General features: G+C 37.4%; 1 pseudogene; it reads right to left on the reverse strand.

Annotated features, from left to right (window-relative positions):
- Nucleotides 1-1,262: 1,262 nt before the first annotated feature.
- LOC129399185 (5S ribosomal RNA) lies at nucleotides 1,263-1,381 on the reverse strand (annotated as a pseudogene).
- Between the last annotated feature and the right edge of the window lie 18,949 nt (nucleotides 1,382-20,330).

The following is a 20,330-nucleotide window of genomic DNA, read 5'->3' on the forward strand; positions in this document are numbered from 1 at the left end:
GCAAGATATCAGCCCTGCATCTGTCTCATTACATCAAAGTATTCACCCTTTTTGGGTCAGTTCTTAACTATTGTGAGCTTCTAAAAACTAGACTAGGGCCAGAGAAGTACTACAGTAACTAGGGTCTTTGCTTTGCATGTGGCCCACCCAGGCTCAATGCTGGGCACCATTTATGGTCCCCCCAGAATCACCAGCAGTGATTCCTAAGTGGAGAGCCAAGAGAAAACCCTGAGGACCACCAGGTATGGCCCCTAAACCAACAAAAATTTAAAAAATAAAAACTAGCCAAGGACAATAAAATATATTCAAAGATGAAACTATAGATCTTTCTAAAAGTGTCTGATTTTATGAAATTCTTAAATTGGAGAACAACATTAATCACTGATAATGATTAACTGCATTAGTCAGTGGTAACTACTAATTGGTGCAGTTAAATATAGTTAATATAGTTAATGCATATTAATGTAGTTAAAAATACTGCTGCATTTTTCAATGGTTAAAAAAAAGGAGAAAAGAAGAAAACAAGGATTACAGATGGGTTCTTAGTGAATTTAATTGAAAAAATTTAAAAATAAAGCAGATTTTAAGGGAAACTGACAAGCACTTGATTTTTCTTTATGATTATGTTGCAAAATTTAGGTTATATCTATGATTATAGTAATATATATATAATTATTCTTCAAAAATAGATTCTCTATTGCATTGAATTAGCTATGAATTCAAGAAAAATATTATTTCTTCATTTTCAGAAAAAAAAGTAAAGGAACATAAGTAAATCTTAATAAATATATAAAAATCACTCATACTTTTATTTAAAAAACAAATTTCTATGCTTCTCAATATTTATTATCATTTATAAAATTTATTTTAAATAAAACTAATTTATGGAGATGTCAAATTTACTATTAGACTTTGTGTGACAGGTGTCAAAACCAAATCTAGGGCCAGTCAGAGAACGCTCTCTCTCAAAAATCCTAGCATCTGGAAGATAAAGGTTGAATTTGATGATTCATCACACCTAATGCATTGCACAGTCACTGTCATTTTGTTGCTCATCGATTTGCTTGAGTGGGCACCAATAACGTCTCCATTGTGAGATTTATTGTTAGCATATCGAATACACCACAGGTAGCTTGCCAAGCTCTGCCGTGCGGGAAAAATACTCTCGATAGCTTGCCAGGCTATCCAAGAGGGGAGAAGGAATCGAACCCGGGTCGGCAGCATGTAAGGCGAACGCCCTACCTGCTGCTCTATCGCTCCAGCCCTTACAGCACCTGGTATTCCCAGGCGATCTCCCATCCAAGTACTAACCTGGCCCAACCCTGCTTAGCTTCCGAGATCAGACAAGATCGGGCACGTTCAGGATGGTATGGCCATAGACTCTCTTATTATGGCCACCTGTTTCCAGTATATTTGCATGTAATTCCCGTGATTTTAAATGGTTCCTTTCTTTCCACTGCTACAGATTTCGTATAAATTCACTGTTCATTAGATCTAAAATGCACAGATCCTAAGTCCCCTTATTGCCAGGGTACTTTTAACCAGCGTTGCCTGGCAGGGTATGGCTGCTCAACTCAGGGCAACCTGCAGTCCTATCTACATATTCCATCTCAGTTCTTGCTCAGCTCCACCAATAAAACCCCCGGGGATACTCAGGTTGAAGAACGTTATGCTGAAGTTCAGTAAGGGTTCTAGAACCAGTCCAACTCTTTCCTACTAGCATCTCTTCTTACTAGCAGACTGTGGGCGGGGGTGGGAGATGAGTGTGCCAGTTAGTCACTGGCAAGCAAGTGTGATGACTCACATAAACACATTTCATGAGCTACAGTGCAATCCCCCACAATACCTGCTAGCAGCTACTGTGTAAGGTAGAGTTGCTGAGCAAACCCATCATTCTGATTTGATTCAGTTTCTAGATTATATTGTTTGTGAAGTGCCAGTGGGTTTTGCAGAAGCAATGGTGGCTAATACTGTGCTCTGCTGAGATATATGGAATATAATACTTCACTATATCACTGTATCACTGTCATCCCGTTGTTCATTGATTTACTCGAGCGGGCCCAGTAACGTCTCTATTCCTCCCAGCCCTGAGATTTTAGCAGCCTCTCCTTACTCCTCTTTCCCAACAATTGGAGGTTCTTTCAGGGCCAGGGGAATGAGTTCTATTGTTACTGTTTTTGGTAATTGAACACACCACGGGTAGCTTGCCCTTTTGAGCGGGATACTCTCGGAAGCTTGCTGGATTCCAATGGGTAGGAAATATCTTATAATGTGTCCAGAGTCCAAGGTCACAAAGTTCTGCATTATCTGGGTTCCATGGGACTTCACTCATGAGTGAGGGTATGTGGGAGCATCTGGAAAGCAGCCTGGAGCATGGCGGTGGTTGGGTAGTGGAAGTCAGCTGCCAGGGCTGGGTCCCTTGGGGGAGGGGAGTGTTCTCAGCCATCCTCCTCTGGGGCGCCCTGAGTGAAAAAAGCCTGGCGCTGTTATAATTACAAATAAGTATAAATATAATATCTATTTTTCTTAAAAATATCACTGCATTTTTTGGGGGGGAGAGAGTGAGGGTACATGAATACTGATGCACAGAACTGACTTCAGGATCGACTCAGGGATCACTCCTGGTGGTGCTCAGGGGACCAGATACTGTGCTGGAGATTGAACCGGCTCAACTGTGTGCGAGGTAAGTGTCCTACCCACTGCACTGTTTCTCTAGCCTATCAATGTACTTTAGTCAAGTTACTTAGTGTGTGTCTCCTAGACTGTGTCTCCATCTTCAAAATGGAGATGAGCGGGTAAGTTATTATGTAAGGAAATAGCTGATCTATGATGTAGATACTCATTCCCATTTAACTTAATATGTCCTACGCTATTTGAAACCTAATAGAATCTTACATGTAGAAGTTTGACATGTCCAGCAGATGGCAGATTCATGTCCGTGACCATCTCATGTCCATTCATGTCCATCAGATGACAGACATACTTATATATTGTTATTGTGCAGGTATATAGTTCTTCTTCAGGAAATTACAAAATGGAAATGGACATATATACTTTGTTGATCAAATCTGTTGGTGCACACACGGGTATTTAGGACACTTAGAAGGGATAAGACTAGAGATATCTCCCGAGTGAAGCAAGCGTTCCTTTGAATCCTATTTCCATCTTACAGTGATGATTGAGACCTAACTAACTTGTCTAAAAAGTCAAATTTTTACTTATTTATTTATTTTTATTTTTTTATTGAATCATTGAGATAGACTCCTACAAAGCTATTTATAAGTGGATTTCAGTCAAACAGTATTTTAACACCCACCCCTCCACCAGTGTACATTTCTCAACACCAATGTCCCCAAGTTCCCTCCCATCACCCTCCAATCCCCACTCCTTGACTGCCTCTATGGCAGGGACTTTTCTGCTTTTTTTTTTCTGTCTCTGTCTCTCTTTCTCTTTCTGTCTCTCTCTCTTTGTCCCTGTCTCTCTCTTTCTTTTTCTTTCTCCCCTTTTGGCATTGTGGTTTGCAATATTGTTCTTTTTTTTTCTTTTTGGGTCACACCCGGGGATACTCAGAGGTTACTCCTGGCTCTGCACTCAGGAATCACTCCTGGTGGGACTCAAGGGGACCATATGGGATGCTGGGAATCGAACCCAGGTCAGCCGTGTGCAAGGCAAATGCCCTCCCTGCTGTGCTATCGCTCCAGCCCCGGCTTGCAATATTGATACTGAAAGGTTATCAAGAATATCTCTTTACCTACAAAAAAGTCCAATTTTTAATTGGACATAAGCAAGATATCTTCAATCGCAAATGTTCTTCCTTCCCTCTCATCAGCAGCACAGGTGTTTTAAAAAGAAAGAAAATTAAAGATAGCAACACTTAAGGAACTGTTGATTTGCTAAAATTAAACATTTCTTGTATTAAGTTATCTTTGTTCTTGTACAATATATGGTAGTGATATTCTCGAACAATTCAGCAGCATTACTTGCTTTACATCTTCGGAAGTGTGAATTTGTATTAGCACATTCCTTGAAAACATGAACAAAAAAATACGGACCCATTGTAAGCTAGTGTAATTTTGATTTGTTTTTATTTCCCCTATCTTCATGGTACCAGGCGAGTTCCATTTCCAAGTGTAAAGACTATTGCTAGGGTTAAGGATTTAGATACGTGACACTTAACAAAGTGTTTTGCCAGTCATTTTGCTTTTATTTGGTTAAATGCATCAGGTTTACTTGTACATTCTTCAAAGGACACAGTGACTCTACATGGTAACATGCATGGGAAATCACAACATCATCAATAAAGGACGTTATCTCATCTATTAATCAAGACACAATTGGTCTTAGCCATTACTCATTAAAGGATAGCATTTTGTCATTCTCTTTGATCCTAAAAGCTGTTCATGTACTTAAAATTGACAGACAACTTTCATGTGGGCTGGTGATAGAGCAATGAGCAAAGCAATGAATATGTTTTTTCAATGAACTTTACTTGATTTTATTAAAGTCCATTTTTTCAATGGACTTTACTTACTTTGTATTTACTACAAACAGAAGTTGCTGAGGTTACAAAAAAATTCTCTATGATAAAAAAGAATTATTCCTTTGATGCCCATTAAATTTCCTGAAGCATTCATTTAAAAATGTGATTATTTTGCTTTATCAAAACACTGGAAACTACAGAGACTGCAAAAGAAATTGTGATTTTATTTTTACTTAATTTTTTCTATCAAACTCTTTTCTGAAATATTAATTTAGTATAAACCTGAAAAGACAATTTCCAGTATATCCAAAAAATAGGGTTTCTTCCTTTACACCTTATCAGGAACAATTCCTAAACAGTGAGCCACAAGTAATCCCTGAGCACTGCAGTGTGTGACAAAAAAAAGAAATGAAAAGAAAGAAAGGAAGAAAGAAAAAGAAAGGAAGAAAGAAAGAAAGAAAGAAAGAAAGAAAGAAAGAAAGAAAGAAAGAAAGAAAGAAAGAAAGAAAGAAAGAAAGAAAGAAAGAAAGAAAGAAAGAAAGAAAGAAAGAAAGAAAGAGGAAAGAGTGAGAGAAAGAGAGAATGGAGGGAGGGAGGGAGGAAGGAAGGAAGGAAGGAAGGAAGGAAGGAAGGAAGGAAGGAAGGAAGGAAGGAAGGAAGGAAGGAAGAAGGAAGGAAGGAAGGAAGGAAGGAAAGAAGGAAGGAAGGAAGGAAGGAAGGGAGGGAGGGAGGGAGGGAGGGAGGGAGGAAGGAAGGAAGGAAGGAAGGAAGGAAGGGAGGGAGGGAGGGAGGGAGGGAGGGAGGGAGGGAGGGAGGAAAGAGATAGGAGCGGAGGAAGGGAGGGATGGAGGGTGGTAGGAGAAAGAGAGAAAATGTATTTTAATGACTAGGCTGCAGGTAGAGTGTAAATTAGAAGCATCTGAAAAATTATTTGATCTATTACCTTTAATTTATTTCTTCTTGGTTTGAGGACCACACCCAGTGTTGCTCAAGGCTTAATCCTATCTCTGTGCTCAGAGATTGCTCCTTGCAGTGCTAAGGGGTCTATACCTAGTGACAGGGATCAGACCCCAGTAAACCGTCTGAATGTCAAATGCCCTACTTGTTGTACTCTCACTCCAGGTCCTGACCTGTTGATTTTAGCTCATTAGAAGTAGAGTTCGAGAAAGGTTTGTATTATATATTAATATGTATGCTATGCATATATGTGGAAACAGCCTTTATTAAGTAATTTTAATACTATTCTTAAAAGTGAGACTTCGCTTAAATTAAGCCCATTAAAAAGAGTTATCTCAGTTCTTACCATCGTCTTCCATATTGAGTTCATTGTGACATTTGTAGGTCTGAGAATCTTTCTTTGGGGGAGATGACACACAGTGGTGTCATTCAGGGCTTTTATGGGGTGGGGGGGATGGTCACATTAGTGGCGTTGCTAGCTCAGTGCACAGGGGTATCTCCTGGTAGTACTCTGGGGACTGTTTGTGGTGCAGGAATAGAGCTGGGATCAGCTGCATGCACGGCCAGGGTACTATATCAGTGGCCCAACACTTTTGCAATTCTAACACAATCTACCAATAACAGCATCAGAACCTGAGCTTGACCTAGAATATCTAATCTTCCAAGAACTCCTTTCCCTTCCATTTTTATTCTGAAAATCCTAGATCCTTTGATCTTTTTGAAGCCTTCAATTCTCCCAAGAAAATAACCTAATTGACTTAGTAAATTAGAAAGTGTTGGATTCTATTTCTTTTTCTATGCTTACTAGACATATGGCTCTGTATAGTTACTAACCTTCTCTAACCTCGATATTTTATCAATAAGATAATTGCTTTTCTTCAATCATAGTCACAAAAGTGAAAATAAGTAAGCTCTGTAAAGTAAGCTTAGGAAATGCTGAAAGTCTTTCTAACATGTTACAGTATTTCATATTTCTTTGTAGGCATTTACAATCTGTTTTATTACACAGTTCTATAATAATTTTTGTTGTAACATTATTTTGTAACTAAATAGGATGTCTTAAAATCTTTGATTTCTTAATATTTAGGGATAGCATAAATATTCCGCATATCTCACACACAAGTAAGTGTTGCTCATATAAAATGGAAAAGTGATATCAATTTATTTGCAGCCATAGATATTAAACCTCTATAAAATCATTAAATAGTACATTAGAGCTATACAATATTCATTAAAGTATATGTATCACTGTATCACTGTCATCCCATTGATCATCGAATTGTTTGAGCGGGCACCATTCATCCTAGCCCTGAGATTTTAGCAGCCTCTCTTTATTCATTCTTTCCAGTGGTGCCACATTGGAGGATCTTTCAGGATAAGGGGAATGAAACCCATCATTGTATTTGTCATATCGAATACGCCATGGAGAGCTTGCCAGGCTCTGTCACGCGGGCAGGATGTACTCGGTACCTTGCCAGGCTCTCTGAGAGGGAGAACTAGGCTATAGGAGCATTATTTTATAATCTTTGGATCTTGGTCGTTGATAGGATTACACGGCGCAGGGGACAGTTTGTGGGTGTGGCTGCCAAGCTACTGGAAAATGGGGGGTCTGGGTGGAGGAGCAGGAGGCCCGTCCCAATCTGAAAAAGCTTGGAGGTCTCAGCTCCGGGTCCTACACATCTGGGTTCCTCTGCCGGTTCCTTCATGTGTGAGGCTCATCTGAACATATGGAGAGGGACCTTGAGCATGGCTGTGGCTGGGTTCTAGAGGTCTTTGGCTGTCAGAGCTCTGCTTGGCTCAACCCGCCCCATTCTGAGGGTCCCCAGTGAAGTCAGCCTGGCATGGGGGCAAGAGACTCTGCCACTAGAAGCAGTGTGAGGACAATAGTAGAGAGTTTTGGGAATTTGGTGGTGGTGGAGACACAATAATTTTGTGCAATAAAGTGTAAAGTATATGTATATTTATACAAATTGTTATAAAATGATTTGTAATAAACAGATAATTGATAATGCCCTAAAGAAGACAGATAGGAAAGACTATCTTTGACAATTAGGTACATTTTTACAAAATAGATAAAGTATAACAAGCCCTTCAAGAGAAGAAAGTGTTTCCCAGGTCCTATTGCATGTAGCTGGATACAAATATATTCCTGAACATAAATATATGTAGCGAGTATAGCAGGTACATATGTCCATACAACTGGATTTTCAACACTTTGAAAGTAGTAAAGAAAAAAATGGATAAAACTAATTTAGAGGCACTTTTTCACTGCGTTCTGAACATTCTTCCTAATATAGTAAGAATGATAAACTAATTCAACATATACAAGCTCTATGTAAAACTATGAGAGAAAGAATCTAGTTGATAGTGTGCACTTCCAAGGTCAATATTTATTTTCATTTTTTGCATCAGTCATTCATTAATTCTGGCAGCCTTTTAAAAATCCTATCAAGAAATTTTTCAAATATAGTATTACTAATTTTAATACAAAACAATCAAATTTGATGAGGTATCCTAAAATATTAAGCATAAAGTATGGATGTGTACTATGTAGACTATAAAACATAACTTATTCCTACTACTTACTAAGAAATATTAGAAATGATTCACCTTATGTGAAGTGAATGAAACAGTAACGATAATAAACACTGTGGATAGTTTTAAAAAGTACTATATAATTTATTATAAAATTTTAGTATAGTAGAAATTCAACTGAGTAACCTATCAACTGGACTTACTTTATTTTTATCCTTCAAGAATATCAACAATCACAAAAACAACAGAGAACAATGAAAAAGAAATTTTTGTCTATTTATTGGAGAATTTTAAATGTAAAATTTTGTCCAGAAATTATTCTCATATTCTCACTCCCAGTGAGAAATTTTTCAGACTTCAAAAGTTCTAGATTTGAGAAAGGCATTTTCTGAGATGTTTTCATTCAGTTATAAATTCCATGCTGAAAAAATTATATTTCAGTTTCTTTTAAATTAAAAAAAATCTATGGTATTAAGTTTAAAAAAAAAAAGAAGAAAAATGAAATGGCAGCTGGCCATGCCTTAATGATTTAACTTGGCATCTGGTCAAATGACCTGGGCAAATGTTCTTTTGAAAAATGTCATGGAATTTTTATTAACGATGAATATTTAAGGTCTCACACCATACTCATCTTAAAGAAGACTACTTTAGCAATCTAGGTTCTGTCAAAACTGGGTTTTGAATGACTTGACCCTCATGATAATCGAACTAGTTCTGCATGCAAATGCAGTCTAAATCACCTTTTTCTCAGTCTTCCAAATTCTTTTGTTGAATCAAATGAACAATACACGCACCAAAAATTAAAGAAAAATGCAAATTCAGTGTAAGAAAATGAAGTTCCACTCAGTTGCCTATTACAGTGTGAATTTTTGTGAACTTAAAGTTAGCAAACTTAGTTTCACAGACTAATTTTTGGAAATTACTCTTTTCTCAAAACTATTCTAGATGACTTAATAGTAGAGAAATATAAATCAACACAAAGTACTGGGAGTGAGTAAGCCAAAATAATTTTGTCTGGTTCTGAGCAAATATGCCTGCATAATAACACTAATTATTAAATATTTACATTTTCATTAATTATCATTTGCAATCATGATATTACAAGATGTTTTCTTGCTGTCTTTTATGAATTTTCTTATCTACATTTTCTGAGTGAAGCTTTATGTAAAATAATGGGAAAAGACTGGAGAGCTAGTAATTGATGGTACAAGAATAGAATAAAATAACATTGTAAGTAAAATGTTAAAGTTCTGTATATGATTGCAAGTTCTGGAAGGTAAAAGTGCCAAATTCAAGTCACCAATGGTACATAGACAGCAGACACAGACATTACTCTTTACTAGAAGTAAAACTTCTGCAACTTTTTGACTTCATTCTGCCAGATTTCCTAACTATAAGATAGGCATAATAACATTTGCCCTGCAGGCCACATGAGAATTGCATGAATGGATTCAAATAAAGATTAAAATATTTGCTTTGTTTATTAGAGCATGCTAGGAAGGGGGTCAGTGATTACTCCTGGCTCTGTGTACAGGGATCATTCCTGGCAATGCTAGGGGGTCCACATAGGATGCTGGGGATCGAACTTGGGTCAGGGGCATGCAAGGCAAGTTCCCTGCCCACTATACTTATCTCTTCAACCCCAAAATAAATTGGTAGATAACACGCCATATATACCTTCATGTTTTATTGTTGTTTTATTGTTGTCTTTATTTTGTTTTTCCTAAATAGATAGTTTTTATTATTAATCTATCAATACAAATATTGATTCAAATATATTTGAACATTATGGAAGAGTTTAGCTTCACAATTCTAGACTATATAAAACTCATCAGGTCCACCACCAAATTCTCACTCCAACTATTTTTCACCTCATTTTCCCCACCTTACTGTTCTTTCACTTCAGTAACCACCACCGTAGATGTCACCAAGTTTAGGTTTTAATTTGTTTAATTAACTATATTATAATTATGGCTTTTGCCTTTTATAGGCTATAGAACTACAGACCATTTGGGATTTATCATAGTTTTGTATAGCTTTAGAATGTACAAATTCTGCTAGGACAAAACACGTTTTATGTCTCAGTAAAACACTTAGAAAATATTTAACAAGAAACATGCATGACTTTATTAAAAGCTATCTCACTAAAATAATGCATATTATAAAATATAAAAGAGTTAAAATATATATAAATATTCTTATATAATGGGTTGAGTGCTTATACAATGTGTCATATTCTGGATTATTTTGTAATGTGAATTTTGATATCTTTTTCAAATTTTTATGATGTGAAAATGCATAATCTGTCAATTAATTTCTTCTAATTAATTCATGTCTCTACATCTCTACTATCACCCACTCTAGTCCAACCTACCATTATCTTTCATTTCTGTTTTTTAATTTATTTTTGGACTGGAGCAATAGCACAGCAGGTAGGGTGTTTGCCTTGCACGCAGCTGACCCAGTATCAAACTTGGGTCAGGGGCATGCAAGGCAAGTGCCCTATGGACCCAGGTTTGATTCCTCCATCCCTCCCAGAGAGCCCAGCAAGCTACTGAGAGTATCCTGCCCACACACCCTAACACACCCTTGTTTGGACCCCACTCTTGAGCAGATCTCCTAGTAATCTCCTTAGATGAGATTTTGTTAATCTCCTTGAGAAATTGTCTCACCCTTCTTTGTTCATTTGTTAAAGTTCAACCCACCTTTGTGTTACCGCCCTATGTGATTGCTATATAAACTAAGACTGTAAGAGAAGTAGGAGGGAGACACAGAAGTGACAGAGACAGCGGAGACAGCAGAGACAGAAGAGGCAGCAGGACACAGACAGAAGAAGACACATCAAGAAGAGGCAGAGAGAAGACAGAGGCAATCGAGAGAAGACATAGAAGCAGAGACAGAGAGAGGTCAGAAGAGACCAGACAAGAGACTACAGAGACAGAGACAGAGACAGACAGAAGAGAGCACAGTGGCACACACAGAAGCAGAGCACAATGAGGAGCCATCCCAATCCGGTTCATACACAGCAGTTCGAGAGCACCAAACTCGAGCGGTGAGCTTGAGAGAGTTGCCCCAAGAGCCCGAGGACAACACAACACACCACACACACCATCACCCCCTCCTGTGCGCATGCGCCTTTGTAATTTTTTACAGCCAATGGTTTCAAATCGTTGAAGTTACTTCTAGCTTCAATTTCACGAAGTCTTCTACCTATATATTCCTCAATGGAATTTACGGATTTAGGTCGGACATCAAGGTCTTTAATCCATTTTTATTTCACTTTAGTGCAAGTGTAAGAAAGGGACTTGAATGGCTTTCCGTCTTGGTTGTTTTTGTTTCTTTGTTTGTTTGTTGGTATGGGACTAATTTTCTGAGCACCATTTGTTTAAGAGGCTTCCTTGGTCCATTATGTAATTTTTGCTTCTCTATAAAAGACTGACTGTCCATATACCTGAGAATCTGTCTCTGGACTCTCATTTCTATTCCATTTGACTGAGAGTCTTTTTATTCTAATATCATACCATTTTGATTACTATAAATTTATAGAATAATTTGAAATTATAGAAAGAGAAAAAACTTGCATTTCCCTCTGTCCCGGATTATTTTGTTTATTACTTATATCGATTTATTATTCCATATAAATTTTAAGAGCATTTGTTATATGTTTTTAAAGAATGTCATGGTATACTTACAGGAACTTCATTAAATCTAAATAGTGTTTTGGACAGGATTGTTATTTTGGCAATATTAATTGTTCTAATACATGAACAGAGGATGTGATTCTATTAACCTGTGTCCTCTTTCAGTTCTTTCAGTATTGTTTTACAGTTGTCTTTGTGTAAATCTTTCACCTTTTTTGTTTTGTTGAGTTCCAAGTATTTGATTTTCTGAGGCACCATTGTAAATGGCATTGTTTTGAAAATTTATCTAGCTTTTATTGCATATAGGAAATCCATGGATTTCTGTGAATTATTTTTGTGACCTGCCATTGTATCATTAGTCTTGTGTTTCTAGAGTTTTTTCCTTGTCTAGGATTTTTTAAGTATAGTATCATGTCATCTGCATAAAGTGAGAGTTTAACTTTCTTTATTCCATCTGGATGTCCTTAATATCTCTTTCTTGTCTAATTCCTATGGCAAGGACTTTCAATACCATATTAAAGAATGTGGACAACCTTGTCTTGTGCCTGATCATAGACGAAAGGCTTTCAGCTTTTTGATTCTGAGTACAACGTTTGGTGTGAGCATCTAATAAGTTGTTTGAACTCCACCTTACCATCATCTTTCACTTATATTGCCATCATTACTTCCATATCCACTGACCACATTCTGAGATGCCCTCCATAAGCTTATAGAATAGTATTTTGTGAAAGCAAATTTGATCATGCCAACATATAGTCTTTCTTCATTCTTTCCATCCTTAAAAACTTGTAGATTCTTATAAGGTGAAGATAAGCATGTTGGTCATACTCTCTCTACTTATCTATGAGATGTTTTTCCTCCAGACAGTTCCTCAATACTGCTGCATATTCCCCTGAACAGATCTTTCATCCTAATTATTTCCTCTTCATTGAGTATCCTCTTAAATTCTTCTTCTTAACCCTGAGTCAACTTTCAGTTCTGAAGTGATTTCAGATGACAAAACCTTTCCTGGCCTAGTGAGGTCCATCAGGTAGACTCCGAAATCAACAACGATCTCCTCTACAAAATTATCCAGATAGTTGCAACTTTTTATGTTATTTCATTTGGTTCTATCTCTGGAAATTGAACAAATAATAACTATTATTTTTAAAATTTTTGGCCACACCCGATTTTGCTCAGGAGTGTGACCATGCTGAGGGTACCCTAAGGGGTATCAGGGTCCAACCCTCATTAACTTTGTGCAAGACAAGTGACCTACCTACAGAACTGTCACCTCAGCCCCCAAAGTTATTTTTTTCTGTCTTCCCTAGGTAGTATGCATTATTCCAAAATGCTTTATTTTTATTAATTAATTATACTTGTAGCAAATTGGAGAGTATGTTCTATTATTAATTCGATTTTATAAATTAAAAAAATAGAATGTAAAGAAAAGATTTGGGGCTGGAGTGATAGCACAGTGGGTAGGGCATTTTCCTTGCATGCGGCTGACCCGGGTTGATTCCCAGCATCCCATATGGTCCCCTGAGCCCTGCGAGGAGTAATTCCTGAGTGCAGAGCCAGGAGTAACCCCTGTGCATCGCCAGTTGTGACCCAAAAAGCCAAAAAAAAAAGATTTAAGTACGTGTTCCAAGGTCATAAAGTACTAGAAACAGGATTAAACAACAGGCATTACATTCAGACTACATTCTCTTAATCGATTTATTTCTTGCCTCTTAGGAACTGCAAAAGGATTGATGTTACTCCTATCGTACCCTCTAGAATAAGCAATGTGATTGAATGTAAATTAGTAAGACCCCATTAAAAGATATTTTAGCATTATCTATCAAAATGCAAAATGTACTTGTTTTAAACTAGCAATTCTATTTCTAAAGTTATCTTGCAGCTCTAATGGTCCAGGTGTTGAAGATATAGGTAGAATGGCATTGCTCTCCTATGTATGGTAGCAGCAAGCTGAGACAATTGCATGGTCAATCAGAAGACTGAATAAATCACAAATAACAAATAAATCACAAATAAATACAAATAGGTACTCTCTGGCCATATAAAAATTAAATAGCCTTTTTCTAACTTGCAAAACAATACTAATTAAAATGACTTAGGCAAAAATGAGGGGCAATAGGTGTTTAATGTATAGTTACCATTTTAAGGTGATAGTACACACATACCCATGTATATATTTAAAATAGATAGAAATATGAGAAATTGTTCATAGTGGTTATCTATGGAAAGCAGCATAGAGGCATGAGATATTTTATGGTGGTTACTCATTCCTAAATGTCAAATTTATTATATTCCCATTTCAATTGTTTCCATTTAATTTATTTTAAAAATTATGTCTAACTCTTGGGCTGGGAAAAAAGGGGCTCAAGAAAAATTGCTCTATAAAATAAGTATTTGATTGCATATAACAATCTGAAAATTCTAAAAACAGAACTTTCTTAGAACATTAAAAGTTGAGTTCATAAAAGAGATTTTGTCAAAGCAGTGCTTTTACATAAGCCTATGGGATTTGAAGAATGGGCTGTATGTCTGTTAGAAATTTTTAGAATCAATAGGCTTACTTATGAGGTAGAAAAATGATGACATTGAATGATATTTGATTTTTTCCCTTGTAAACAGCCAGGTAGTAGATATTATAGGTTGGTAGCCACATGACATCATGTTGTAGCTACTCAAAAATGCTCTTGAGGGGCTGTGCAATAGCACAGCAGGTAGGGCGTTTGCCTTTTATGCGGCCAACCCGGGTTCAATTCCCAGCATCCCATACGGTCCCCCAAGCACCACCAGGAGTAATTTCTGAGTGCATGAGCCAGGAGTAACCCCTGTATATCGCTGGGTGTGACCCAAAAAGAAAAAAAAAAACGTTCTTGAAATATGAAAATGTGAAGAGAGCAATTGACATACAGAGGAAAATGACCATGCCTGGGTTCCAGTGAAACCTCACTGACAATTTATATGGGCAAATAAATGAGCATTTTCAGACCCAAAGAATCTGAGAATTCATACCAACTCATAATGTTCTACTTTGCAATGACAGAGGAAATCTTCACTTGATATTTAAATTATGTAGAAGATAGTAGTTTGTTGAAAGCTAGCTTGACACAACTAAGCTTCCCTTTCCAGATATTCTTCCACTATGTTTTCATTTAGGAAGAGAAGGTGCTCAGAAGTTGGACTCAAGTGACCCAAGGATACCACTTCTGGGAATATATCCTAAGGGTGCAAAAGAGCACAGTAGAAATGACATCTACACCTGTATATTCATTGCAGAACTGTTCACAATAGCCAGGTGCTTTGCTGGCTCTGAAACAAGCTGCCAATCTGCTGTCTGCTTCAGTGTCTCCCTCAAGGGCATCAGCAGCCAAACTTGAACCCTCAGTCAGATCTGACTTGTGGGCCAATGCGAGCTCGGCCCCTTGGGGAAGGACACCAGTCTCTCATGCCGGCTGGGTGGTCCTTTCAGCATTCTTAGAGGGATGGACACACTTCCAACTGTCCTCAAGGATACTCTCCCCTGGGTTTCCAGCTGCCAGCCCTGTGCACTTCTGATTCCAGAGCAAGACTGGACGATTCCCACCTCTTCCGCCACGTCTGTTACGCATCCACTTTTAGTGGCTGTGCTCTGGCACAGGGAGAGGGTGGCGTTTCAGTTGTGGTCATTGGCAAACTCAGGAGTTGGAGCCTGTGAGGGAGGGGTGGGAACCATCAGCCACAGAATCACGGGAAGCAAAGAGATTAAAGAACTGCCATGACAGGGCAATGCGAGGACCATCTTTGTGGTTAGGGAACGCTGCATCAGGGAAAAATAAAGTTGCGCTGGAGAGAGTAGCACCAAGTCCAGAAGTTCAAATCTTCGGGGATGAACGGTCTTCGGGAGAAACTATACTACTGTTTGGGGAGTTTGGAGGCGCCTGGTCACGGATAAGCGTTCATTGAGTCAGTAATAATAATTTTTTCCACTTTGTTAGTTTTGTAGAAGGAAAAAAATACAACAAATTCCCAGATGGGGTGAATTTTTGTTCTGGCTGAAATTTCTTGACACTAAAAGGTTCTCACAGGTTAAAGGATAATATACTGAAATTTTTCCAACATTTACTTCTTAAGCTGTTGGTCAAAGAAAATAATACATATTTTGTAGGAATGCTGTGAGGACTGTATGAGGAGATAATACGAAAGGTCCTCAGGGTCTTGGCCTTCAGCCGGGGTTCAACAAGTGGTTGGCCTTGTTCAGAGACTTTTTTGCTTATGTCTATTTTTGTCACTTTGTCACTTTTGGCATTTTGTCAAAAAATTTAGTTGCCTCTGGCAACTCCAACATTGGAATTTCAAATGTCCTTAAACCCATTTATATACGTATGTATGTATATATATCTCACAAGATTAGTAAAGTAGATAAATGTTTTATATCAACAAATATTTCATAAATTCGTATTTGGTGCTGTGCACACAAAATGGACAATGCAGTTTTTCATTCTATCTCCTTGCTGTAGGTAGAATAAATAGCAACTGCTCTTTCTACCCTGGAGCGGTTTTAAAAGACACCATTTTGATGATTCTTTTCCTGTCATTTTCCGTGGAATCCAGTTGTGTTAAGAGAAATCTCTTTCTCTAAACTCTAGAAATTTTAGAACTTTCACCCAAAATCTTTGTCTTGTTCTAATTCTCTTTTTCCTCTGAGAATCTAGATTATTTACTATCTCTTCTCTCTTTCTTATGAAATCACGTTTTTAGTTTTACAGAGCAATAATTAGTGTACATGATTCTATAAGTTTAAGGCATATTGTATGATGATTTGGCTTAATATGTTATGAAATAATTACTGCAGTAGGTTCAACTAACATTTTTCATCTTAGAGATGATGAATAATAGAAGAAAAAAGAATAAAAATATCCTTTTGATAAGAACTATTAGGAGTTATAGTTAACAACTTTTTTGGTTAGATACAATAGTGTTAACTATAGAATAGTGTTGTATACTTATTTATTTTACCAGTAGTACTTCCTTTACAGGGAGTCTGTTTGAAACTTTCCTTCTACAATCTCTCACTCAATCACTAGTCTCATTTTGTTTGAGGTGTTTGATTCTATTTTTAGATTCCACATGTTATTGAGATCATACAGAGTTTGTTTTTCTCTAACTTATTTATTTTAGTCAAATGTCTTTATGACCTACCCAGGTATGAAAAATGTTAAATCTTTTTGTTTCTTATAACTATTTCTGCATGCACATATATAAATTTATATACATTAATGTAAGCATACATATCACAACTCTTGTTCCATTCATCTACTCATAGGTACCTATGTTACTTTTTGACTTGGCTATTGTAAATGAGAATTCTTTGAAAATTAAGGTGAACATAGCTTTTAAAATGAAAGCTTTTTTAAAGGAATATTTTGAGAAAGGGAGTACTGGATCGTATGGCACTTTTATTTTTTTAATTTTTTTGAAAATTCTTTGTACTATTTTCCACTCTGGCTCTCCCAAGTTAGCCAATCACAAGGGTTTTATTTTCTCTACAATCATGCTAGAATTCTTCCTACTATCCTCTTGATGGCAATTCTAATTGCGTGGGATGAAATCTCATTCATTTTCATATTTACAAGCCTATCAAACTTTCACCTATCTTCTATAGAGAAAGGTCTATTCATTTCAGCCCATTATTTTTTTATTTTGCTATTGAATTGAATGCCTTCATTACACATGTTCAATATTTGTCCCTTATCAAACAATATGATTTTAAAACATTTTTTATGGTTTTTATGTTTTTTTTCCACTATCTTATTGGTTTCTTTCACCATGCATAAAGTTTTTTTATTTTGCTATAGTGCCACTGGCTTATTTCTGTTTTGTTGCTTGTACATTCCTTACATAAATCGGGGACTTTTATCAAGACCCAGGTCAAGGAATTTTATTTTGGTTTTCTTCAAGGAATTTCATGGTTTGAAAACTTCCCATTTAAATCTAAATTTCATTTTGCATTTTTCCTGGTGTTATATGCTAGGGTTCCAATCTGGTGCTTTCATAAGTGAATATCCAATTATCCTAGCACCACTGATTAAAGACAACGTTTTTTTTCCTATTGAGTTTCCTTGCCTCTGCTGTGAAATGTTAGTTATCTGTTCATATTGAGATTATTTCAGGGCCCTTGTTTCTGGCATGCGCCCCACAAAGCTTCTCGTCAGAGTGAGCCCAGGACTTGGTTCTAAGTTCTGGAAATGAGAGAATGAACTGGTGGGGTGACTGCTTGGTCAGTGAAGATCTGAACTGAGTCTGAAACAATCCTGTGGATCTGTTGTTACACTCCGATTCTGTCATGACCATTGGCTGATTACCACAGATTCCCTACATGGTGTGACAAGAGAATGAGGATTTCACAAGATTACCTGGGTTAGCAGTGTTAATTGATTGACCTTCTGGGATTTTCTTTCTATAGTGTGTGTGGGGGCGGATAGCTGTGGGGTTTAGAAGAGTCCCAGCCTTCTGCTGGGCTGACCTGGTAGTGAGGGGATGAGCACGGTCTTCTAACGCTGACTGTCTGGGTCCCTGCAGTGCAGTGAGTGCATCAGTCAATGCGATAAATCAACTGTCATGGTCTTGACTGGTTGCCAGTTGGTCTTATGAGGAAAAAGTGAAGTCACAAATGACTGTCGTTACCCTCAGGAGTAACTCTCCTAATTATGCTTCTTTTAATGAAATGTATAGGTTGAAGGTACCAGCAGAGGAACCCAGGTGTGTGGGACCTGAGACTGAGACCTCCAACCCTGCTTGGATTGGGACTGGGTCTCCTCCGCCCAGATTTCCCATTTTCCAGTAGCTAGGTAGTCACACCCAGGGACTGGCCCCGTCACCGTGTAATCCCACCAACAGCCAACAGCCAGAGACATAAAACCAAGCTCCAGGAAGCCTAGATATCTTATAGCCTACTTCTCCCTCTGGGAGAAACTGGCAAGCTACCAAGAGTTTCCTGCCCACATGGGAGAGCCTCGCAAACTCCCCATGGTGTATTCATATGCCAAAACCAATGCTGGGTCTCATTCCCCTGACCCTGAAAGAGCCTCCAAAGTGGCATCGTTGGGAAGGACAAGTAAAGAGAAACTTCAAAAATCTCAGGGCTAGGATGAATGGAGATGTTACTGAGACCATTCGAGAAACTCAACGATCAATGGGATGATGATGATGATGATAGGTTCTTTCATTCAAAACCCCATTTAGGAGCCAGAGAGTTAATACAGGGATTCAGGTGCTTACTATGCACGTAGTATACCTGTTTCCATCTCTGGCACAACACGGCTAGTAATAATCCCTGAGTACAGAGCCACGAGGAAGACCTGAGCCCCACAAGGTGCAGTCCCCTACCTCCCCTTTCTTTAATCATGAGGATCCTATACAATAGCATTTGGTTGTCATGCTTTTGTGAGTCCACGAAGCTATTTACATGCAAGACAGTCTTGCTTGTCATTACTGACTCCTCAAAGGATGAAGGAGGGTTATACATCAACAGAGATGTGGCCTACTAAGAACAAACCCATCTGCATAGTACATTGTCAAACATGGAAATTCTGAGAAATGACTATCTTCTGTTTAATTGCACTAACCATTTTTATTATAAGAGCATCCTGATAATCTTCCCACTTTTTTTTTCAGTTCTGTGGTCTTTGTATATCTTTCTCTGGGGTATTCTATTATCTTTCTCTCTGTGACTGGATCAAGTTCAAGTAACGACCAGTGTTAGAAAATGAGAGACAATGATATAAGAACCCCACCAGTAAAATCTATTTCCTCTGTATTTGATAGAGTAAGGTGTGAATGTGGGCATCTGACTTATTAACATACAGGAGATGAGAGGCAACAAGTGAATCACAGGGAGTTTTCCTAGTGCAGGGTTAATGTGTTTAGACCACACAGTTGCATGGATCGTTCAATTCCTTAGATGATTAAATGTTCAAAACTTAGAAATTAAAAAAAACTTAGAAACTTCTCAGACTTAACCATGACTACATTTTTTTCCTCAAAATATTTCAGTGTATTCATTGTCAGTAACATAAATTAAATGACAGCATATATACTGTGTGAGAAATATCTTGTGACTGGATTAAAGAAAAAAAGTATCCTAGATTCAAAATCAAGTATTGATTCATCATTCGTGGGTTATAGAATTCTAATTGTTAAATATCACTTTGTGGTGTCACATGTTACTTGAATAGAAATGTTACAATCCTGCAATTAAAGTGTTACAAATAAAAAGAAAATAAGTGTCTGTCTTGGCATGTTACGTATTAAATGGCAAGTTTCAGGTCCAGATACAAAACTTATTAGTGCTTTTTTCGACTTCAGTCACTCTTGGAAACTTGTCTTTTCTCAACTATATAATCTAGAACTTTTGATACTATATGTAGCCTTGCAGATTCTTACTCTCTTCATTTCAGCCTCATGGTACTTTTAAAGGCAAGTATCTTTTCTCCAGTTTAGTTACTTCTTTTTCTCCTCATCATAACTTGGTTTTTAGCTTTATCATAAGATCACTTTGTCTAGTCTTCAAGAGTGCAGTGTAATAACCTGCTTTCCCAACCATGGTGCTATGGCAATCAGTAATTTCAAATATCTGATGTAATCCACTTTTTCTCTTTTTAACAATGACAAGTTAATTTTTGACAACTCACATTTTTCTTGGACTCCTGAAGTAGCTGTAAATCTGGCAAACTTTGCTCCTCTAT

This window comes from Sorex araneus, chromosome 10 (assembly GCF_027595985.1).
Source record: "Sorex araneus isolate mSorAra2 chromosome 10, mSorAra2.pri, whole genome shotgun sequence".
In the NCBI taxonomy this organism is placed as follows: Eukaryota; Metazoa; Chordata; class Mammalia; order Eulipotyphla; family Soricidae; genus Sorex; species Sorex araneus.